We start from the raw sequence: 26,949 nt of genomic DNA, 5'->3' as shown, positions 1-26,949 counted from the left end.
GAATGGCTTGATAGAAAATGCACTCTTGAATGCTTAAGGATCAAAGAAGAATGCAATGATATATTTTGATTTGGGTTTAAAAAATGCTCATACAATTTTGAATGCTTAAGGGACAAAGAAGCTTGCAATGGAATATTTGGACTTGGTGCTTAAAATGAATACGCTTAATCTTGAATGACTTACAGGAATTTGTTTCATTTCCATCAATTTTCTTATGCTGAAGACGATCATTTTACTTTTGTTGATGAATCCTCACTTTTTATGATGTTGAAGACTTGTCAAGTTGAAAATAATAATGCATGTTTAAACATGACTATCTCCAAGAGTAGATAGAAAATATAAATCTTCATTAGAAAAGAACAAGTGTCTTTTAAACCCTGATGCCACTTACATATTATCTTCTTTCACACTTTCAAGTAATCTTGAGGGTACAAGAAATAAGTGGTCTTGTTTTTATTTTTAGGAGGCCTACATGGAGATTTCATCAGCACTTGGGATGACCTCAACTCTAGTGTTTTGGTGGAGTATAAATATTGGGAGGTGAATTGAAAGACACCTCTCTTGGATGTGAAATTTTGTCACTCTTAGCTAAGCCAAAAAGAACTTTGTGCCTTTGGGAAGTCAAGGTGGAGATTTGGGTTACCATCTCCTCTTGATTGTGTGGCACTATTTTCTTTCATCTACAAATTTGGGCCTCATGTACCTTGCATATATTGAGGATTCCCTCTAGTTGATCTTTGTACATCCTAGTTGTAGCCTTGTTAGGATTGTTGATGTGTTTAGTGTGCTTGAGTGTTTAAACATCCAAAACCAATACCAAACATCAAACAAGTATAAAATGAGTGAAATGGTGAGCTAAAAAATCAATGAGAAAAAATTTTGTAAGTGGGTCCTCTTGACCTATGGTTATTATGAGTCCTTATACTTGGTCTAGCATTTGCAATTCATTGGGTCTTTTTATTCACAATATTTTTTTGTAAGGTTCTTGTTCTTGGTCTTGTAAGTGGGGTTATCTTGTTCCTTCCATATTCAACAAAGTCAAACTTACGAAGGTGAATTTATCCAAACCATTTTCCTACAAGGAAAGGAAAAGCCTAGTACACAGTGATAAAAAATCTTGATATTCTATCAAAGACATCAAGAAGGAAGAAGTTGAATAGGATCTTTATGATAGAATCTTATACAATGGTAAACTTAAAAATTGGTATTTTTTCCTTAGATTAAACCCAATATTTTTTTTTTTAGTGAGAGAAGATTGAGTTATCCACATAGTAATCACATTACCTTCATTTTCCACTTCAATCCATTTTCAAAATTTCTAGTCTTTCATTTACAAAATATCCTCTAGAGAACTTGATCATTTGAACCTCAATCTTTTGGCCTGAGAACATCTTAGACTTTTGAAGTTACAACACTATACCTTTATCTATAAGAAAACATTTATCATAGTTGCACTCACTCATTTTGGGATCACAAGTCCATCTCCAAATATTGAGTAATGTATTTGGTGTCCTATCTTTCCCAAAGATCACTTGTCCACCTTTGGTAGGAAAAAGATACTTTTATCCTATATCACACTTGGTTTGCTAAATCAACAAGGTCTTTTGTTTACATTTAGGTTGTTTTCCCTTTTATCATATAAGGTTCAGTTGCTCTCTCACATGTTCTCCTTCTTCCACAACCTTCCACCCATTGGTTTGGTCACAATTGTATGGTACAAACATGATGCGAAAAAATCACATTTAACCCTATGTCTCATTTATTGGAATCACTATGAAAACAAGAGATGGAGAATCCTTTTCCTCCACGATTAGCCTCATTAGGGAACACCTTCCCCTTAGTATGAATTTTGGTATGCCTAGTTCAACATCCACACAAGAACCAGAGAATCCCTTTTGAAACACCACTCTAGGGAGTAACACACATGATGATGAAGAAGTGTACCAAGATAAAGATCCCATTAACAATAATAACATCCCTAGTGATGTCCAAACATTTCTTATAGATCCATACAACTTGGAAATGTGGGAAAAATCTATTAGGGAAAAAAAGACTGGGATCTTCCTAAACTTGGTTCAAGATGGTGTTAATGTCCCTACAAGTTTTGATGAGAGAAATTTTTTTAGAAAAATTACCAAGGATGGTGCTCCCGTGTTGCCAATTTCAAACATAGCCCAAACATTTGGCAAGGAATAATAACATATGGTGAGGAGTAGTTCCATACCTACATCAAGTGTTTCAACACAGCCCACATTCCAATTAAGTGCAGAACATATTCAACAAATCATTAGTGTTATGCCCAACACAACCACACATGCTAGTATTCCACATTCAACCTTGACAGGTCCAGCTATAGGATGCTTAAACATTGGGCAAGTACCTATACAAAAAATGGAAATTCTGAGACAATCGATATACTCCTCTTATTTACAAATGCCAATTAATATGATGAAAATGTTTGTGCTAATTCCAATGACTATGTATCACTACATTGGCCAAAGTGGCGCACCACCACCTCCACTACCCCATAATACATTTGAGAATCCATACAACTTTGTAGGTGGGTTCATCAATTCCAAATAATCACAAATACAACCAAACCAAGATCTAGCCTAGTAGTTGCATGAACTTCAAAAAAAATCCACAATATGAACAAAAAAAGGGGTGAAGGATTTCTCTTTTAAGGAATTTTTTTTCCTTTCCATTTGATAGATCCATCAACATGATACCATTTTCACCAAACTTTGAGATTCCTAAATTCATCAAATACATGGGAGAAATATGTCTCATCACACATCTCAAAGAATTTTTTGTTTTATGTCAAGAAGTTTCCTATAGTGAGGATTATCTTAAGAGGCTCTTGACAAGAAGCCTTGGAGGCCACACACTTGAATGGATAATGAAATTTCCTAGAGGTTCCATCACCTCTTTTAGTGACTTGACAGGGAAATTCATAGCACAATATTCCTACAACATTGAACATCATGCCTCATTGAGTGATTTGTGCAACACAAAACAACAAAATGGTGAAACATTTGCCAATTTTTTACAATGGTGGTATCATCTTTCTGATCACATTCCATACAAAATTGAAGATTCCCACCTTATAGACATATTTATTAAGAATTTGATCCCAAAAATATCTTTCCAAATGAAGATGGCTAGTCCTGAGAATTTTTCCATGTTAGAAAAGAAAGGCAAGAACATTGAAAATGGACTCTTAAACAAGGGTTCCATTAAACATTATAGCTCATCATCCTCAAATAATGACACGAACAATAATAACAAACCCAAATTCTGGTCTATAAACAAAGGTGTTACCCATGATGGTGTCACTAATGTCAAAAGTGTACAAAACCTTCAAGGCAAAAACAACAAAAATAACTATCATAACTAAAAAAACAACAATTCAAACCATCACAATCAAAACAACCAAAAATCTTGCAATCAAACACAATTCTTTCCTCACAATAACAACAATAATAACTACAATCATGATTATGACCAAAATTGAAAGTTCACTAGCTTTTGTGAACCCTTAGATGTAATATTTTGGAAGCTAGTGGATCACCATTTGATGAAAATCAACCCAAATCCAAATGGTATAGGGAACAAGAATATTGTAAGTACCACCACATCAAAGGACATGACACAAATAAATGTATCAAACTCAAATTCTTCCTTCAAAATCTTATCAATGATGGGGGAATTGAGGTTGAAGGAGGACCACCCTCTAAAAATGCTAAACTAAAGATATTTAAAAAGTCATTCCCTGATCACAATAATGACAATAACAATAATGCAAACAATAATATGAACAATGTCAATTGAGATTCAATGTCTAACATCCTACATTATGACTATTCTACTAACCACATATTAGGATTTGACTCCTTGTGTGGTAAAATAGAAACAAACAATATACATGATTTTGACTCCATGTGTGGCTGCATTGAAGAAGAGAACACTCATTTAAATACCCTTGTCTTACAAGCAGCTGATTTTGCTGCAACCACTCAGTGGGGAAGAATTACTTTGCAAGATGTCACTCCCAATCCCACTAAGCCATCAGTTTGACATGTGCCTGTTGCATCATCCACTTCACAAAGACCCTCTTCTTGCTACAATGTCTTCTCTCAATTAGGGAAGACTCCTACATAGATATTCATTCTCAAGATTCTTAGTACCTCACCTATCCACAAAGAAATTCTAGAGACAACTCTTTTAGGATCTCAGGTTCTTAAAAAAATTAATGTATCCCAATTCATTGTCATGATTGGAAATCTCACCACACAACAACACCTTATCCTCACAGACAAAGATTTCCAAGGTCCTAATCAACACCACAATTTTGTTAGAATTCTTTAGAGTAACTAAGAGTGGGGGTGAATCAGTTACTCAAGGTCCAATAAAAATGTTCACTTATCCTAGTGAGCCCATTAAACATTCATGCATCCAATCTTATCAATCAAAACTTGCAGGTTACTGATAAATCAACATGCAGCAATAAAATATGAAAGATCAACACATAACACAATGATTTACATGGAAACCCAATTTGGGAAAAGCACCAATAACATGCTACCTTGTTTCTTACTCTTCTGAAGTGATGCCCTGTGACTAAAGGCTACAAAACACATTGTTAGGTCTGACCCAATTAAGGGATTTCAACCACCCTATTAATAGTGAGCCTAGTTAAAGGAGTTTAGGACATTCACTAGGAATTCCACCCTATTAAATGATTTCTCAATACCTATTAGACCAACCTAAGTCCATAGGATTTTCCCTAACTGATACAATTGCTAGAGAGTAACAATAAGGGATTTTTGAGCTGATTCAACTTACAACATAGCTTGTAGATTTCAAATCTCTATTCAGTTCACAACTATGTTTAGCTTTCAGTCTCTACAACTTTGACATCTTGTCCACTCTTCAAGCTTCTATCTCCTTGATGCTCCTTGCTCATTGTGCCAATACAGTCACTCTTGTGGTCACTTATTGAAGCAGGGTCTATTTACTTTGTTCTTCCTTCTCAATGCCATCACCTTGACACCACACACTCTCTCCAACCTTTTTCTGCTTCTTGACCTATAATTCCTTAAGTAAGAGTTTAGAATACTTTTCTTGCTCTAATTTTCTACTCTCATTTTGGGTTTGAATGGATTAGGTAAGATACAATGTATCTTCCCCTTATCTTGTTTCTTCTAGAAACATCATGTGGAATTCACCTGTATTCGCCTAAAAATGGTTAACCTAGAATTTTGTACCACCAGCTCAACATCCTTATCTTCCATCTAGTTAAAAAAATTCAAGGTAAGAAACTTATTGGCTCGGATCTAGCAAATCTTTAACTTTTCAAATAATGTAGTAGCTTGGCACTATTGACTTTCTGATGCTTAACACTTACTATGTTACTTGGTACCTACTATATTTTCACTTGGCATCAACTACGTTTTACTAATGCTGGGCACCTATTACATTTTTCTTGACACCAACTAAATTACTCAACACACACTAGATTTTTTATTTGCTCACCACATACTAGCAATCTACTCTACATGAACTAACTTTGCTTGGCACCCACTATAGATTTTGTTCAAGCTTTGCAAACAGTGTTTGTTATAACCTGTTCTTCTCAAGTTCTTAAGTGCAGCCAACCTTTTTATATTCAAGTATATTACCAATACATTATTTCACCATTTTCCTAACTGATCCTTGCACTTCATTACAAAATCATAACTCAACCTTTCCTCTAGGTGCTATTGTTACATCTTATTGATTAAATCATCTTCATCAATCAACTAAGTGATAATGCTTGGATCTTATAAGCAATTGTCTTACCAGCAAATAGTATGTTTGACATTAGTGACAAAACAATGATTGAAAAATACTTCTTAATTCATCAATGATATTTTCAATCAAATTCCAACAAATTTGTCACTCTATATTGAAGTCCTTATATAGCAAGATAAAATAAAATTAGTCCTTATACATAATGGATCTAGTTTGAACCTTTGTACATTAAAGATTATCCATTTCTTAGGACTTCCAAAAGACCTCTTAGATATCAATAAAAAGATAACAATTAAATCATATGATGAAAGTGAAAGAGAATCAAAAAGAGTTATGCTACCACTAAAGGTTGGGTCAGTTGTAATCAATACTAAATGTCATGTCTTAGATTTGGACTTGCCATATAGCATCTTGCTCAATCAACCCTAGATAGATACACTAAAAGTGGTCCCATCTACATATTACCAATGCTTTAAATTTCCCCAACAGGGAAAAGAGGTAACAATTCCAGGTGATCCTTTGCCATTTGCTTTTTGTAACAAATTGAAAGGTGCCCCAACAAATTTTTGTCTAGTCAATGAGTTTTCTAAGTTTATACCTAGATCTCTCACCATAATAGAATCACCTTCAATAATAATTCCAAAGTCCTCTAATTTTGATTCTAGTTCTCATAAAGGAAAATAGAATGTTAAAGATATTAAGGTCAATACTATAGTGAAGAAGGTTACTTTTGCTAACCAAGGCATGGGAGAGTATAAGTTTGAAAATGCCTTGTGCATTGGACAACTACCACTCTCCCCCCGTTCCTTTGAAAAACATTCCCAAATACCACCTTGTACAAATAAGGATACTATACATGTCAATAAAACAATCTTTGAACATTGGGGTTCACTTCGTGATGAACACATGGAGTCTAATATCTTAGATTGGCTATATTTTGATAGAAAAGATGATCCTATGGAATTCCCTAAAGATAAGTATATCAAGGCTCCTCCCATCATTGAAAATATGGGATATAATGACACTGGCATTGGACCTAAAGATGATGTAATTAGACAACCCCTAAAGGCTAATATCTATCCTAAAGGACGTACTCCATTAAACCCAAGGTGTCAATTGCTAACAACTATTGTACAGTTGAACCTAATTCTAAGATTGAGGATGGGGAATTCTTTGAAATCCCTTTTCAATACATTGAAGATGACCTAGATAACTATGTGCATGCAATCACCATATCTGACCTTTCATCCACTAACTTACCCCTCACCAACCCTAACATGATAGAATAGGACCTTCAAGACACACCACCAACTCTTGATATTTTTAACTCTAATGAAGTAGTGATGGCACTCTTTGGCCTTAAGAATATCCAAGATTATGAACATGATATTCAATACAATGAGGAAGACTACTTTGGCAGCCAAGTCAACTCTCTTAGTCGCAAAAGTGAAAATGAAAATAAAAAATAAAAAATAGAAGAAACATCCTCTAGTGAAAACTCTTTTGGAGCACTTTTGGATGAAGAAAAAGACAAAATAAAGGACACATCTTCTGGTGAAAACCTCGTAGAGTGCTAGAAGAGGGAGAGACTAACTTTCCATTCAGATCTTTACTGCTAGAAAATTCATCTATATTGAATGAAGATATAATTCTAGCTAACTTGGGCATGGTAGATAATCCACAAATCACCTACATTGTAGCTACCCTAAGTCCTAAAGAATAAAAAGTGATGACTGAGTTCCTACAGAAAGGAAAAATCAATTTCACATGGACATACAAAGACATGCCTGGTTTAGATGGAGATTTGGATGTGCATCACTTAGCAGTGGATCCAAATATTAAACTTGTCAAACAAAAGTTATGCAAGATGCATCCTAAGGTAGCACTTTTGTTCAAAGAATAACTGTAGAAAATGCTAAAAACAAAAACTCATCTAGCCTATTGATTATCCTAAGTGGGTTTCCAACATTTTTACTATAGGTAAGGTATCTAGGGGCATTTGAATCTATTTAGATTTTCAAGATTTAAATCTCACATGTCATATGGATAATTTTCCACTTCCTAACATAGACATCATAGTGGATTTTACTGTCAGACATGAAATGTTGTCTTTAATGGATGGTTTCTCTAATACAATCAGATCAAAATTACAAAGTAAGATCAACACAAAATGATATTTACTACCCCATGGGAAACCTTTTGTTACCAATTCATACATTTTGGCTTAAAGAATGTTAATGCCACCTATCAACGTGCAATGACCACAATATTCCTTGATCTTCTACATGTCATAATGGAGGACTATGTTGATGACATTCTATGAAAATCTAAGAGATGTGATTCCTACATTGTTGTTCTTACCACCATATTTGAGAGATTGGAGAAATACAAAATGTGCCTTAATTCCAAGAAGTGTGTTTTTGGGGTCCAATCAAGAAAGTTGTTAGGTTACATAGTTTCAAGAAGAGGCATTGAGGTAGACCCCACCAAAGTGAAAACCATCATGAAAATGCCTCCACCTAGTACATTGAAAGAACTCCACAATTTTCAAAGTTAGTTACAATCTATTAGATAGTTTGTTTCCCAGTTAGTAGATAAAGTTCATCCCCTCCAACATTTTCTTTGAAAGGACACCAATTTTCAATGGGATTGTCTATGTTATAAAGCATTTGAGAAAATTAAAGTCCACTTGGCTAATCCACTAGTTCTAGTCCCTCTAAGCATAGAACGACCATTGATTCTCTACATTTCTACCACTTCAATTTCCCTAGGTGCTCTTTTAGCACAACTAGAGGAAAAGGAAATGAGCAAGATATCTACTATCTTAGTTGAACATTAGTTGGATATGAGTTGAACTACACTGCTATTGAGAGAGATTATTTTTTGGTAGTCTTTTGCATGCATAAATTATACCATTACATGCTTAATCATACTACATGCCTCATTGCTAAGATAGATCCCCTATAGTATTTTCTATCAAAATATTCCCTCACTAGTCGAGCTGCAAAATGGTTCTTGATTTTAAGTGAATTCAAAATTGTCTATAAAGATGACAAGGTCATTAAGGGATAAGTCATTGCAGACCAACTTCTTGAAGCTCCTCTTCAAGGAGACCACCCTATCATAGAAAATTTTCCAAATGACACAATTATGACTATTACCCCTAGTACACAATGGAAACTATATTTTGATGGCTCCTTTACACAAAAGAGATCAAGGGCAAGAATTTTATTTGTTATACTGCAAGGAGACCTTATTCCTAAGTCTTATAAAATTTAATTCCCTTGTACAAAAAACATAGTTGAGTATGAAGGATTAGTAATAGGTATCCATTAAGCTATCAAATGGAATATTAAGAGCCTACTTGTCTTTGGAGACTTCCAATTGGTCATTAGACAATTCATAGATGAATACCAAACAAAGGATGAAAATTTGTTGTCGTATCACCAGATAGTTGAAGATCTTAAACAACACTTCATTGAGATAGTCTTTCAATAGATACTAAGGACTAATAACAAAATTGCAAATATTATGGCCACCATAGCCTCCATGATCACCATGCATGAATATAGCCCTAAGTGTCTATTTATTGTTGAGAATATTTTTCTTCCTACTTATGAGCAACTCAAATCAAATCTGGTGTGTGAAATTTTTAGTCTTGAGTCTCCATGGTACTCCAACATTTTTTCCTACCTTCATCACAAAAAAATCCCCATTTACCTTCCACAAATGAAAGAAAAACTTTCATCTATCACACTACCTAATATATTATCCCAGGTGATACAATTTTCCAAAAATGCTTTGATGGATCCCTGCTTCGATGTCTCAATTTAGATGAAGCCAAAACAGTTTAAGAATAGGTTCACCGAGGAATTTTTGGTTCTCATTCCAGTAGTCTTACATTAGCAAAAAAATCATAGAATGGGTTACTATTAGCCAACTATGGGATGCCTATCATTTTGTGAAATGATGTGTTCCTTGTTAGCAACATGGAGATTTAATACACACTCCTGCTCAAGACCTTCAACCCACCATCACACCATAGCCCTTTTCTCATTGTGGATTCAATCATGTTGGTAAAATATATCAAAATTTTGAAAATGGCCACAAGTATATTATTACCACCATTGAGTTCTTCACAAAGTGGGTCAAGGATATTCTTTTAACCTACACCACTGAAAAATAGGTTTCAAAGTTCATCTTGAACTACATTATCTATCATTTCGGTATCCATCAAAACATCATGACTGATAATGGAACTCCTTTCAAAAATTTGGATGTTGCCACATTGTGTAGGAAATTTGGAATCACCCAACATTTTTCCACCAAATACTTCCCCCAAGGCAATGCCCAAGCTAAAGTCACCAATAAAACTATTTTGGAAATCCTACAAAAAAAATGTTGATGTAGTTGGACATGACTAGAACCTTCAAATTGCACCCACCCTTGGGCCTAACACACCTCCATCTTCACCCCCACAAGAGCCACCCCATTTTCCCTTTTTTATGGTGCTAAATTTGTTTTACCCATAAAATTTGAGCTCCCTTCCCTTAGAATCTCTCTCAAGAATCTGATGTCTACAGAAGAATATCGAGTTGCTCACTTGCAAGAGTTGCAACTCTTTCATAAGAGATGTCTCAATACCCTAAACTACTTCCACATGTATCAAAGTCACCTTCAACTCCTATTTCACAAAAAATTCAAACCTCAAGAATTTGAGGTGGGTGACTTAGTTTTGTAGCATAACATGAGAAACCTCTAGAACTGTGAAAAGAAAGAAAAATTTGAAGCTAATTGGCTTGTTCCATTTATCATTACAGAAAAATATGGTTCTGAGGCATATTAGATTGCCACTTTAGAGGGAGATCTACTCCCTGAGCCTATAAATATCCAAGACCTCAAGCAGTTCTATGCTTGAGTTTTGCAGTTCCTGTACAGTGTTGTTAAAGTTCCAAAAAACTCTTCAAAAAATCAGAAAATCAGCAAACTCCAAAAAAATTTGTAAAATGTTCCTAAAGAAATGACTAAAAAGAGAGAAAAAAATTTGGTCCATTATCTATAAGTATCATCTCACTTCATCACATTTCCCCATTTCATCCCATCTTTGTGCAAAAGTCCTATCTAGCTTGCATTTTTCATGTATTCAATAAAAGACCTTTTGTTTGTGAGGCATCCATTCACTTCCACCTTTCAAAATAACTCTAGTCCATGAGGCACATTCCCATCAAATATTTGTCCTACTCCCATTACACTGATATTTTTACCACAACAATGACTACAATAGAACTTAAACAAATCATAATTTGAGACTTAATGATTAGAGAAAAAAATATTTTCACAATCCTTGCCAATGAATACTCACAACAACAACTTAGACAAACAAACTTTGACAGAATGAATCCTTCCTACACATGGCACTATAACCTTCACTCTTGGACTAATGTTTTTGGCAAGAATTGGGGCTGAATGATTACTTGGTCATGAGGTCTCTTTTGTTTGATTTCATCTTTGTGTGTTAGTAGTGGCCTTTGATGATATTACTCAATCTTCCATATCTTGATATCACCTAAATGGTTCCAACTAACTACACATTTCATTTATGGTATGATCTATTTTCATGATTTTTAGTACATCTATGCCAGTTTCAAGTTATGGTTATGCATTGCTCACTAGGGGCAATGGGTTAGTACACTTTCCTCCAAGATACCTAAAAAGAATTTGGGTGTGCCTAGACCTCTCCAGTTCATATATGAAATTTTTTCCATCATGACTATGAAAACTACATATACTGTCCTAAAGTCTCTAAATTTGAGAGTCTAGTCCACACAAAGAAACCTTGTCATATATGCTTTTATAGCATTGGGTGCATAACTCCTTTTGTAATATTAAACCAAGGTGTGCTCTCCCATATAAACACAATTGAATCCCTTGATATCATGTAGTTAGGATTCATGTAGTATAGGATCTCATTGTGCTCTACTTGAGACAAAGGTTCTTTTTATTCCCTCCTCCTATGCTATTTAGTGCCTCTCATGTTTGCAGTCTGTACCTTGTTTATTTTGATTCGAGAGATACTTGATACTCTAATTATATGTACTTTGAGATGACCTGAGGGTCGAATGTTATACTTTGATTTAGTATCATAGATGTTATACTGCTATGCTATTCAATTTATCATATTTGCATGTTAATGCTATTTTGAGATTACAATAGATCTATGATGATATCTAGTTATATGGTTTATTGGACATATTTGTTGATTATGTTATTAGATGGATTCTAGGCTATGGTTATTTACTTCATTCTTTTTCTTTACACTTTCTACAAATGTGAGTGATGTAAATGGATTAACTAGTTATTTAATGCATTAATTGCTTTAGCTATTATATTATATGCAATTGTACTTGATCGTGTGTTTTAGTGTGCAGGAATTATATCCCTAGTAGTGGCCTATGGAGTTAGTGATTCAACTATTCATATTTTACAAATGTCATCCCTATATGGTCGAGGTATCCTTATTTTAAGTTTTTTAAATTGAAACCTTTCAATGATTAATAAATCCAAACTCATCTGCATTATGTGATTAGACCAGTGAGTGTCTCTATGCATTTAGAAGTTTGCATTTGTCGCAAAAGTGTTAAGTTATTTTCTATGATTTTGGGTTTATGGGTTTTAAATCTTTTTGGATTTAATTTATGGCAGCTTTGCCTTAGGTGAATTTCTATTACAGATAATAACCCATTTTCATTTGGGTCAATTTGGAGTTTAGCTACTCTAGTTGGCTATTTTCTATAATCGACTATTCACTCAAAAAGTGAATAATTATTGGAAAAGTGAATTCATTATTCACTTCTCACTTTTCAAAAATAGAAATTTGAGAGCCATTTTGGAAATCCTCTTCTAAAGGATTCTTGTTTTGTTCAATCTAAGAGCAATGAGTGTGGGTTTTGCGTGAGATTAGTCTCATTGGATCCAGCTCAGGGAAACCTTTCGTTGCTACCACTTTCAGCAATTTCAACTGGCTCGTTATATTATTAGGCCACTTTTGGAATCTGCCCCTTTTGCTATTGTAAGAAATTGAGTAAAATAAAAACTAATAAAACAATCCAAGAGAGCTTAATGTGAAGAATATTACCATAAACCAAATGAGTTTTCCAATGGATCAACAAGAATGGAGACAAGAGATTTTGAAAGGGGAAAGAAAAGAAAACCCCTTGTATAATATTAATAATGTGGCAAAGAAGCCTAAGGAAAAAGAGAGGAGGAAGAAGGATTGTGGAGCAAATTAGCTCATTACAATAACATCAAGAAGATGTAAAGAAGAAGTAGTTGTAGAATGAGAGAGGCATCTCTTTTATAGAGATAAGAAAGGAGTTGCATGTGTAACTCCCATTTCTATGAATGCCACCATTCATAATAAGTGTGTGAAAAGTGTCAATATCCTCTTAAGGAGGAATAAACTACTTTCCTTAATAAAGAAATTACAAAAAAGAGTTATCCTCACATGTGGACTAGAGGAAAAGAAAATAACATGTCCTTCACATGTGTACTAAAGGATAAAATACATAAGGGATACCTTGGTTTATCCCATTTAATAAATAAATATAACCAAGGAAAGATTACTACTTCTAACACCCCCCTTTAATCTTTACTTGGGGAGATTACATCAAAGGGTATCAAACCCGAGTTCTTACGATGAAATTCAAATTTCTCTCTTGAAAGAGGTTTTGTCAAAATATCACCAACTTGATCTTCACCCTTGCAATAGATGAGGGAAATTTTCTTTTCTTCAATGTGTTCTCTAATGAAGTGGTGGTGGAGAGAAATACACTTTGACTTTGCATGGTAGATAGGATTCTTTGCTAGGGCTATTGCACTTTGATTGTCACAATACAAAGGTGTAGGTTCTTGTTGAGGTAGACACAAATTTTCAAGAATTCTTCTAAGCCATAGAGCTTCTTTAGATGCATAAGTACAACTTTTATATTCAGCTTTGGTAGAACATAGAGAAACATAGGTGTCTTTCTTACTTTTCCAAGATATAGCACCTGAACCAACAAAGAAACAATAAACACAAGTAGATTTCCCATTGTTGGGATCTCCACCTAAATCAGAATTATTAAATCCTTGTAAAGTAAAAGTAGATTTTGCATCATAAAATAAACCTAGATTAAGAGTTCCTTTGATATATCTTAATATTCTTTTAGCTACTTTAAAGTGTGTTTGTTGAAGTTTGGACGTAAATCTTGAAACTAAACCAACACTATATGCAATATCGGGTCTAGTAAGGGTAAGATAATTTAAACTTCCTAAAAGTTGTCTATAAGAGGTAGCATCAACAAAAGGAGTGTTTGTATCAACCATTAACTTAGTTCCTAATTCACATGGAATAGAAACATGGTTAGAATCATTCATTTGAAACATTTCCAAAAGATCTTGAGCATACTTTCTTTGAGAAAGAAAAATGCCCTTAGGTGTTTGCCATATTTGCATTCCTAAAAAGTAACGTAAAATTCTTAAATCAGTCATTTGAAATTTTTGATTGAGTTGAAACTTAATATCAGAAATCAAGGTGTTAGAACTTGAAGTAAGAATCAAATCATCAACATATAGAATAATAATGATAATATCACCTTGAATATGTTTAATGTATAAGTTAGGATCATTTCTACTTCTATCAAAACCTTGAGAAATAAAAAAGGCATTAATTTTGGAATAACACTCTCTTGGAGATTGCTTTAAACCATAAATAGATTTCTTTAGTTTACATACTAAATGCTCACTACCTTCTTTGATAAAACCTAATGGTTGAGCCATATAAACTTCTTCATGTAAATCACCATTTAAAAAGGCACTTTTAACATCCATTTAATGAATAGGCCAATTCATTTTTGAAGCTAAAGAAAGCACAATTTTTATAGTAGGCATTTTAGCAATTGGTGCAAAAGTTTCATTGTAATCTAAACCTTCAATCTGGGAAAATCCCCTAGCTACTAGTCTAGCTTTAAACTTACTAATTTCATTATTTGCATTGAGTTTGGTTTTATATAACCACTTGCATAAAAAAAAATTCTTACCATGAGGCAAAGAGACTAAATCCCAAGTTTCAATAGAGATTAAAGTATCATATTCCTCTTGCATAGCTTTTTGCCAATGAGGTTGAATCTTAGCTTGTTCAAAAGTTTGAGGATCATTAGAGTTCATGAGAGAAGTCATCAAACTATAATTACAATAATTAATTCTCTTAGGTTTAAGTCCACCGAATCTAGTAAGATAATCATCACTTTCATTAAGTAAACCTTGAACCCATTTAGGTCTTCTCTTAGTAGTAATAGATTCATCACTAGAAGAAGAGTCATGATTTATAAATGCATCATTAGTATCAACATCATTACTATAATTAGAAGAAATAGGAGGAATAAAAGAAGATACTTGAGTAGGGTTTAGAGAAGGTCTAGGGTTTAGAGAAGGAGGTTGGTCCTCCACTACTACAATCTTACTTCCACTAAATTCATCATCTTGAACCTTGGAACAATCATGTACTTCATTTTCTGCAATACAAATATCTTTTGCAATTTGAACTTTGTTATAAGAGGATTATAGACTCTATAACCTTTAGTATTTTCATCATACCCAATAAATATAAATGGAAAAGATTTAGCATCTAATTTATGCCTTTTTTGTTTGGGTTTATGAATATAAGCAACAGATCCAAATATCCTTAAGTGTTGTAAATTGGGCTTTCTACCTGACCAAGCTTCTTTGGGAGTTATATCCCTCAAAGACTTAGTAGGAGTTCTATTAAGAATATAAGTGGCACAAGACATAGCTTTAGCCCAAAACTTATAATCCATATTTTTTGCATGTAACATGCATCTAGCCATTTCCATAATAGTTCTATTCTTCCTTTCCGCTACACCATTTTGTTGTGGTGTATAAGGAATAGTAAGTTGATGTTTAATACCAAATGATCTTAAGTAAGAATGAAAGGCATTATTAACATATTCTGTACCATTATCAATTCAAAGAATCTTTATCTTAGAATCAGATTGCCTTTCTACTAACATATGAAATTCGGAAAAAGTATCAAGTACTTGATCTTTATTATGTAAGAAATATATCCAAATTCTTCTAGTAAAATCATCAATGAGAGTAAGAGCATACTTTGAACCTTGGATGGAGATATTTTCCATAGGTTCTAAAAGATCACTATGAATCAATTGTAACTTATGAGATGCCCTCCATGATGAACCATAGGGAAAGGGATCCCAATGCATTTTTCCACTCATGCACCCAGTGCATGTAATCTTAGATAGAACAATATGAGGTAATCCTTCAACCATATGAGATTTTTGCATCAATGATATGTAATCAGAATTCAAATGACCAAGCCTTTCATGCTAGACATTAAAATCAATATTTTCTTGCAAAGAGTACCTTGAAGAGGTAAACTCATAAAACTTGAATAAGTTATCATGACCCAACTTAGCATTAGCAAAAACGGAATTAGTGCTAGGATCAATAATAGAACACATGTCCTTATGAAATTCAACTTTATAATCTTGACATAATTTAGCAACTAAAAGAAGATTGGTTTTCAAGTTAGGAACATAAAGAACATCATTTAACTTTCCATTTGGAACATTAACATCACCAAATCCTTCAACTTTTCAACTATGATTATCAACTAATTGAATTGGAGTATTCAAAGGATCAGGTTGCAAAGAATCAAACACTTCTTTATGAGATGTAACATGTTGAGAAGAACCACTATCAACTATCCATTCTAATCGTTTAGAGGCATTGTAACTAACAGTAAAAGCATGATGAGATTGATTACCATGAGATTTTTTATTATTGTTATTGATAGGTTGCTTATCATTTTGCTTTTTAAAACAATTGTAAGTCAAATGACCATCTTTCTCACAGTAAGTAAAATGAGGTTTCTTATTAGGACTATTATATTGATTAGGATGGTTATTATTATGATTTGTATTTTGATTATTATTGTTGTTAAAAGAAGGTCTAGAATTAAATAGGTTGCTATTATTGTGATGATTATCAAAGTTATGATTGTTATGATTATTATTGAAATTGTGAGTATTAAAATTTTGATTTTGATTATAATTGGGAGCATGATTAGATGATCTAAGATTTTGATTTTGATTTTTAGACACAAATGCATGTCCATTAGATCTAAGAGTACCAAATTGCAATAACTTAGCTTCCTCTTGATGCAACAAATTTTGAAAAATACTATACGTTAATTGAGTAGACAAAGTAGGAATAGCAAGTTGAGAATGAACATTAGTAATAAACTGTTGAAATTGTCTAAGAAGACATTTCTTTAAAATAATGGCAAGTAATCTAATATTAGTGAGAGTAACACCTAATCCAATTAGTTTACCTTTAATATAATCAAATTTAAGTAAAAATTCATCCATGGATTTGAAATCAATATACCTCAAGTCTTCCAAATTATCTTGCAATTGAATCTTGCATGATTTAGATGGTCTATCATACGTTTGCTTCAAAATATCCCAAGCTTCGTGGGCATTAGTGTAATGAGAAATTAGAACATATAAATCAAGGTTAAGAGATATACCAATGAGGCCAGGGGCTTCCTCATTTTTAGTATTCCATGCATTTTTTTCATCTTGTGTAGCTGAGGTACTGGGAACTACAGAAAGTTCAGTAGCAACACCTAAAATATGCTTGAAACGGAATATAAATGAAAGATGAGTTTTCCAAGCATGATAGTTTGAGTTATTTAACTTGATTTCTGGAATTAAAGTTGACATTATTATAAGATGAGAAAAAAATACCTTCTTTACTAAATAAATTTGAAAAAAAAAAAAAATTAAAATTTTAAAAAATTATTTGAGAGAGAAAAAAATAATAATAATTAAACCCCTTTTTTATTTCTTTTTTTTAATATTTTAATAATTTTAATTTCAAATTTTAAAATTAAATCTAGATTCTATTGTCTTAAAAAACTAACTATAATGTATATATATTTAAAGTATATGTTTTTTGTTTCTTTAAAAAAAAACTTCCTAAAAATAATCACGTACTTTACTTTATTTTAGAAAAAAAATCTCAAGCTTGAATTAAGATTTAATTAAAAACTTTATGAATAATAATAGTAAATAATAAAAAAAATTTAAAAAAATTTTTAAAACACGTGAGAGGGAAAAAAATATGATTGAACATTTTTGTATATTTCAATGCAATTTTTTTTATGAGAGCAATCCTTTTTTTTTAAATTAGTAAATGATTGAAACAGTGGAGAAGAAATTCAAGTAGTTTGAAAAAAAAAAAATCTCATAAATGATTAGACAAAAGGAACAAACCACGTCGCTAAAGTTAGAAGGAGAGAATAAGACACACAGTTATGCTTGTAAAACTCACAATAAGCTAATAATATGAAAGAAGTGGAGAAGAAATTCAAGTAGTTTGAAAAAAAGAATAGATAAAAATAAGATAGTTAAAAATATTATTAATGAAGCTTTTAATGACTTGTAAAGAGTAAAGCTTTTTTTTGTTAAAAAAAATAAACTAGTTAATGTTTTTAAAGTCTATGAAAGAAGGTGTTAAGAGCAATAAAGGTATATCTATTTTTTCTTTGTTTTGGCGGCAAGCCTTCCAAAGCAAGGGAAAAATGGGTTAGATGATAAAAAGAACTCTTTGGCGGTAAACCTTCCAAAGAGGGTTAGAAGAAAAACTTGACGATTGAATAAAAAACTTGCAAAAAAATAAGAATGAATTTTTTTCTTCACTTCTCCTCTCAACAAAGTTCTCCAATATGATAACCTTCACAAAAGCTCAAAAAAAGGATTAGAAAGCTCTAATACCATGTAAGAAATTGAGTAAAATAAAAACTAATAAAACAATCCAAGAGAGCTTAATGTGAAGAATATTACCATAAACCAAATGAGTTTCCCAATGAATCAACAAGAATGGAGACAAGAGATTTTGAAAGGGGAAAGCAAAGAAAATCCCTTGTGTAATTTTAAGAATGTGGCAAAGAAGCCTAAGGAAAGAGAGAGGAGGAAGAAGGATTGTGGACCAAATTAGCTCATTACAATAACATCAAGAAGATGTAAAGAAGAAGTAGTTGTAGAATGAGAGAGGCATCTCTTTTATAGAGATGAGAAAGGAGTTGCATGTGTAACTTCCATTTCTATGAATGCCACCATTCATAATAAGTGTGTGCAAAGTGTCAATATCCTCTTAAGGAGGAATAAACTACTTTCCTTAATAAAGAAATTACAAAAAAGAGTTATCCTCACATGTGGACTAGAGGACAAGAAAATAATATGTCCTTCACATGTGTACTAAAGGATAAAATACATAAGGGATACCTTGGTTTATCCCAATTAATAAATATAACCACAAAAAGATTACTACTTCTAATAGTTGTCAGGTAGGGCCTTTCCATTTTATGGTCTTTGCTCCATTTCAGCTCCTATTTTTTATAGTTTTTTGTTAGGAGGCTGAGAACTAGTGTTTCCCTCCATTTTTGTTTGCTAGTTCTACCCAGTTGGTTGGGTATGAACATTTCCTCTATTTTTGGGATGGGGGTTTGGGGTTTTGAATGATTATGCTAGCTGTTTTTACATACGGTGTGTAAACCCAAATATTATTAGATTTTTGGGGTTTTTGTACCCAAAGACCAAATGGGTTTTAATTTCAAAAAAATTCCAATTTTTGGAGTTTTTACCTCATTTTGCATGCCACCCAATTTTCTTAGGTTTTCTGGCATGAGATTGGTCACAGGCTTGGATGATCTATTTGGATGTCAGTCAAACCTTTATTGCATTTTGGGTTTGCATTGGGATGCATGTAGCATCCATCATCTCAATTATGTTTTTGGTGAATTGACTTTTTTCTTTGTATTTTCATCTAGTCCTTTTGTTATGATCTTTGTGACGGTGGTGCACCACACATGAGTACATCTATTGAGTGACTTGCAAGGCCCAATCTTTTGTGGTACTTTCAGAAGTTGTGATCATTTGGGATGGGTTGGGAATTTGCATGCCTACGGACACTCATTCTTAGATGAGCATGGGTAGGGTAGGGTAGCATATGGAGGGGGCTTCCACCTTACAACCTCATGATCATTGTGCCTAGAGGGTTGACAAAGGAAGCTTTAACTGAGTGATAATTAAATAAAATATTGGGTGGTAATAAACTTAAGATAATAAAAGATGTGGGGTGCATTTGCATAAGTCCAAGCTTGGGCTTTTCGATACCAAGTGACTCTCCATGATGTCAGCCCCTACTTAGTAGCCCATTAAGATGTCTGACCAGGACCTATACTTATGCATTGTCTATGTATTGGATTCAGTCATCATACTGCTTGGCGTGTGTGTTAGCTATGGATGTTTGTTTTGCATGTGTTTGTGGTTGAATATTTATCTCCATCAATGCAATAGGTGTGGACCTATGGGTGTTACATGGTTGGGAGGCATAGTTACCTTTACCACTACTAGGGACCAGTGCACAGAGATGGTCTAGTATCCTAGTGTGACTATTGCTAGATGTTATCACTTAGTACTTTGATTTATGGAGTATGCTTTCTTATGATTTATGCTTTCATTGGTATGCTTTTATATCATGTTTAGATGATGATAGTTACTATTGCATTTCCTTATTATGATGATTAGCATGTGATAGGTGAGGTTATATACTTTGTAGGATTATCTTATGCTTACTACTAGCATGTTAGATTTCCTTATGCTTATGTTGTAGCATATTTTAATAGTGATGTCCCTATCATGATAATACTAATGATCTGATTGGTGGCTTGGGATGTTACACATGAGGGATGGCTAGGGCCCACGATGGTCTTATGATGCTATTGACGATTGGGAGGAACCATGTACTTAGTTTAGTTATTTTGCTCACTGCGATGTTGTTTTTGTTTAACTGTGATGTTGCTTTCAGTTCACTATGATGTTCCCTTCTATTCTTCCCTTCGCTATTGATTAGATGGTTAGATTTTCCTTCTAGTTTTCCATCTTTCAGTTATGATTTGAGTGTTCTTGCCTCAAAATGTGGATCCGGTACTCCCCAGTGTAGAGGAACTTTGTTTTGTAGTTTCCTTGGCTTTTTATTTCTTTTTGTGTTTGCGTGCTGATTTAAGTTCTCATGCTAGATTGAACTTTCTCACATGAGTATGCAAGTCTTTGTGTAGTGTGATGGGTTTCTTCACATGGCTAGGCACTTCCTTGTGTGAAACCCTACACCAGTCTGGGTGTTTTGGTCTCAAGTCTTCATGCGAGAATGCACTTCTTTGCATGGCACTATGCACTTCTTTGCATTAGAATCTGGTATTCTTGGGCTTCACACAAAAAATAGGGGCTATCTAAGCTTGTTGGAGAAAAGTTTAGAAATTGGTTTTGGATATCCTTTTTGGTTTTACACCTTCCTAGTTCAAAACAGATTTCCTAAGGGGTTTAAAATGTATCATTTAAGTATAGGTTGACATATATTTGTCAACTTATACTTAAGATATATTTTAATATATGCGACGATTCATTTGAGATAGGTTCCAAACCTCTACAAGCTAAGATAAAGATTCTAGGAATTTTAGGGCTTCAGGATTTTTGACTTAGCCAATTTTTAGGAGTCAGCATTTGTCTTTCAGCTTCGTTGATCTCTTATCTTTTCTTATTGGTGTTTTGGTTGTTGTGGCATTTGGAGATCTCTTGGTGTTTGGATGTTTGTCAATCTTTCGTTGTGAACTTTATGATCCGTGTATGTTGTTTTCATGTGCACTTACACTTTTTTTTTAAAATATCTTGCTTATGTTTCATCCTTGTTTCTAAGGATCTCTAGGCAGGGCATTACATGCTAGGCTACTTGATTTCTACGAGTTAATAAGTTTGACACAAGTTCATCATTTAGATCTCATTCATTTTTGTATTTTCATGCTTACATCATTCCATTTTAAAAAATTTAGCCCATTCATGATTAGTATTTTATTGATATTTTCATACATTCATCCTTCATATTGTTTACATTCATTACATATTATATTATGCATCTTATTCATTAGGTCACATTATTTGTTCATTACATTAATATATTAGATATCAAATCATTACAATAGTGGCATACACATCATGATACATATAAAGAAAACCATATAGTAAATCTATACATGTGAAATAACAACGTGCATACATCTCATATATCACCATAGGACTTACATCATCAACACATTTAGTCATCATATATGCATCAAAGGAAACATAACATTGCACACATCCTGCATCACATATAACATCATAAACAGCTATAAACATCATCATCCATATACATATAGGCTCATCAAATCATGTCATATATATGAAAAGAATAAGTGTCCATGTACAGTTCATATACAAAATGAATTATGTAGTACACTATGCATAATGCATCATCATAAACTCATTGCATCTGCATCACTGTGTCAAAATTGAATGCTCTAGGGTTCATGTGGCTAGCTATGAGGGCCCTACCCCTCTTGTCCCCCCTCCTTGTGGAGGCCTACCCTATCCCAGTAATGGCTCTGATCTCTAATAGCCCCATCTAGCCCATGAGATGGATTCCTCTTGGAACTCAAGCTATTATTGATATGTTAGTATGGCATCATGATACAATGCCATGTAATAAGTTGCCTCTCACATGGCTCATGCCTCATGTTGACATGCAATTAGGGCCTCCTACATCACTATCAACATCCCCTTAGCCTGCACCATCTACCTGGCAATATCATGCTAGTCACAATACTCGTCCACCTACCTCTAAAAGGTCTTTCTATGCTCGTAGAGTGGTCATCTTATACCAAAGAGTATTTATCTTAGCCAACTCATCTATCTCTGTCTGCAAGGTAAGATCACTGAAATCACCAGTGTCCACCCTTGCCTATAGCACCCCCAGGGCCTCCTATGCACTATCTACTTGGCCCACTCTACCTGTATCTTATCCTGCAGCTAGGAAATCTCTACCTATACATTCATGGATTGGACACTCTCAGCTACTAGCTCTCCCTACAATCAGGCAACCTTATTCTAGAAGCTATTCTACTCAACCCTCATTGTATCTACATCCCCTAGCTAAGGTGGGCTTGGTGGTACTTATACTTATGGCCCTTGTACTTGTGGGCCTAGCTATAGTCCCCACCCTAGTGGTGGCCCTATTGGTGGAGGCACTCTCCGTTGGTGCACTTGTTATCCCTATGGCCCCTACTATGGTTCCTACCCTAGCAGTGGCCCTACTGCTACCTAACCCCCATCTCCTCTCCACTCACATCTCTCCTACCTCATGGTTGTTCTTCTAGTGGAGGCATTCTTGGTACTATCATTCTCAAGGGTTGATGAGCTCCCCACCACTATATATATGCTGGCATCATATTAGAATCTCCTATATCTTGTCCATGTACCCATGGCACTGGTTGCATGCCATGCCAAGAAGCCCTCACCAATCTCAAAATGGTACCATGTCCCCACAATCTTCCACACTCTTGGGATACCACTGGATATAGGAACCTATTTGGTACAGCATCTCAAATCTATCTGAACTATTGCTACACCCTAGAGGGCATATATGTATCATAACTATGTGAACTGTCTAGTTAATCAACCATTAGTTTGTATGCACGTATGAGAGATAAAGTTTCTGCTCCATGTCAACCTCTCCCCCTACTAGAAATGTATCCCCCCACTAATCATCATCTACATATGGTGGCTAGTCAAACATGATAATTTCATCTAAGAACCTCCTTTAGAATCATATTGACTCAATGGATTATACTAAATTGATGGCATATACCAACATGCATAGGGCTCACTAGGAAGTCTTGTCTCTCATCTAGTAATAGGCCAAGTAATTCCTATATGCTCCCATGACAATACCATCAGTAGAGTCAGCCCTGGACTTATGGTCTATTGTGTCTTATATGCACACATATGGAGATCATAGTAAAGCTAGGCCAAGATGGTGTGACCCTAGCAGAAGACTGCACCATCATCTTGTAGAAAAGTGCTTAGCACTCACATCCATCTAATCAAAAATCCATGCCCAACATGGTCTAGTACCATCCTCCATATGAGTGAGGCCAAGTATAGAGCAAATCATGGCAACCCTTGGTGCAATGCATCCCTCCATACTAGCCATTATCATTGTATCGGTAGTCTCTATCACTACCTCCCAAAGCACTCCCATAGATAGGGATCTACACCATCTAGCACATACTCTACATACATGCCATAGATCAGCACTCTTAGGATGTGTTGTACATCCAATAAGGTAACTATCACATTGTTGGTAAATAGATTTGTTCTTCTTTAATTATGACTCTTCAATGCCCAAATTATGAATAATATCTAATTACAAACAATTGAAAAACCACTTATGGATAGACTGGCTTTTCTCTGAATTAATAGGTACAACTCCTTATGGTATATTTGCAATGAATTATGTTTTATTTCTAAAACTAATATGGGGTGTGTTCTTGACCTGAGAATAGAAGAGGTAAAATCGAGCCAGACCTAAACAAGATCTAACTCAGGTAGGAAAAGGTTTTTGAAGAATTGATTAAGTTCATGAACTCATATATCTTATGAACTCACAAAGCTTAATGACTTGAAATATCATAACAACTAATACTAAACTGAATTAATTAGGATCTAAACTACAAAGAGGAAAAAGTTAACAGGAAAGGAAAATGTTTAAGAGATTTCTCTTTGAACATGTAATGACACTACTTATCACATCTGTTTGCTGCCTTGAAATAGGGGAATGAAACTTCATTCTTTCCTTGCTTTAATCCATATAAAAGAGAAAATAGATAACTAAAAACTAACAAAAATGGAACAAAAAATAGTTGATACAAAATACCATTCAATTGACTCTGCAACATCAAGTACTTCGCACCAAAAATTTATCAATCTTTTATTAATCTTTCAATTTCATACATATAGGATTTTGAGATGACCATTATAAAAGAAGTTCAATTGGTTCATCTCCTCAAATAATGATAAATGGCAAGAAACTAGTTTTTCATATTACAATAATTATATAAGAAAGTAAAAAGTGGGCAAAATGTGAATCACTTCGTCTTCTTCCCCTTTTCTACTTTTGTTCTATAGGCCTTTGCAACAACTATGATTGGGATTAGCTCTCTGTGCCTAGACATGTGTATGTTGGTGTATCTCAAGAGCCACTTAGAATTCTCCCTGGCCAACTCCTTCATAGCATTCAATTGGTTTGGCAATTCCTTTGTGGCCACATGTATGCATCCGCTGAGTTTCTAGAGTTTTGCAACTCTGTTTTGATTATTGGAAGATACATCAATCAGACTATCTAAGAATTTGGAGAAATTATCTTTCATGATGTTTATCCCAATGAGTGCTTTCCCTTAACCACTAATTTTTGAATCTATATGTAGTCCCCTCATGAGTTCAAATCCTCTGTCTTGAGTATTTTTCAGTTTATCCTATGTTTCCTTAAGTCCTTTTTTTGCTAATAAGATCATTTCTTACTTGATTTGCATGCTTTGAAGCCATTCAAATGGAGGTTCATCTCTCTTTGGCAAGATTTTTGCTTCAACGGCTTCCTTTGCCTTCATTTGAATGATCATTTTTAGAAGAGAGATACAATCATCACTCTTCACTCTTTCTCTAGCCAAAGTATTGCTATTTTCTAAGATGTTATCCTTCTCTATTTCTAATCTTAAGATAACATTTCCAATTTTTTCTATAACAGAGACTCCCTCTTTCTTGAGCTTCCTAGTCCAATCTTTACCAATTTGGCCAAAGTGTCTATCTTCTTGAAGTTGAGAGATAAGGGCTTGAACTTTAGCAACAGTAGGATTTCTTGTTACTGGTACTCTAGAGATAGTTGCCAATGGAGTGACCAATTGTCTGATGAATCTGTTCAACTCTTATATCTTAGCCTTCATCCTAACTTTTGACAACTTTAGGTTTTCCAATTGACCCACAATTACTTCATTGGTTGACTTCCACAAGCCAACCTTGGTGTCATTTCTGGCCTCTCCAAGGTCCACCAAGCACATAGTAAAATCATCCATATTCATATCTTTAATTTTTCCTTCTTTTTTGGGCTTGGCTATCTCTATTGTTAGGTGTCATGTTTTTGGATCTTGCCCAAGTACAGACAAGGTTTTCTACTTCTTCACCTTGGTTAATGCAGATCTAGAACAAATTGTGAGGGATCTAGTTGCCATTCTATCTGAGAATGAAGTAAATTGAAATTTTGAATGTAGACAAAGAATAGGATATTGAATTCACAAATATAGACTATTTGAAAGTGTTGTGCAATTTAACAAAATAACAATTCAAGAAAAAGTGGTAGTTTGAATATCTATTATGTTTCCATCTATATAGGAGTCTCAATTCATCCGTTGATCTTCAGGATACATGAATGAATTAAAGGATAAATCTATTGAAATAGTAAATGTGGGAGCTCTAATAGCTATTTCGGTGTCTTTTCACTATTTCTATTGGACCAATGGTAACTTTCCTTTCTTTCATACTTACTTTGTCATTTCCCCTTAAGTTTTGGAGAATTATGAACAAAGTACCCCGTAAGGAAATATTTGCCTAATCTAATTATGCTCACTATATCTTTCCCACAAAGGTTAGATTGTTTCTATTATCATCTTAAGATGTTTTGTGTATAATTTGTGGGCCTAATCCACTTACAAATTTGATTTTCTCTTGAATGCGGAAAATTGTCCTTATGGGTTTAAAACTCGTCGAGGAGAAGATGATTCTCATTTTTCCACCCAAGCTTTCTTTTAAACTTTATCCTTTGAGTTAATATTTCCTTTGGGTTCAAAAAATATTAAAAGGACTGTGAAAGTTGAAAAGGGGCCCACTTCCTTGTTTCTTCCTTTCCAATTGGCTTTGGCAAAAAATGGACTTCATGGGTCAAAAACCTAACAAGGAGAAGTCATTTTTGGGTTTTCCACTTAAGATGATTTTGAGCATTGTGATGAATCCTAAATGTTTCCCAAAGTAGAATATTGTAATGAAAATAGGGATTTTCCATAAAATAGCTCATTATCTTCTTATATAGGCCTATAAACATCATTTATTGCTCTTCACAAACAATCCCCTTCATTGATTGAAAACCCACCAAGGA

This window comes from Cupressus sempervirens, chromosome 6 (assembly GCF_028749045.1).
Source record: "Cupressus sempervirens isolate cs-2001-9-10 chromosome 6, ASM2874904v1, whole genome shotgun sequence".
In the NCBI taxonomy this organism is placed as follows: Eukaryota; Viridiplantae; Streptophyta; class Pinopsida; order Cupressales; family Cupressaceae; genus Cupressus; species Cupressus sempervirens.
This window is presented reverse-complemented; position numbering follows the sequence as displayed.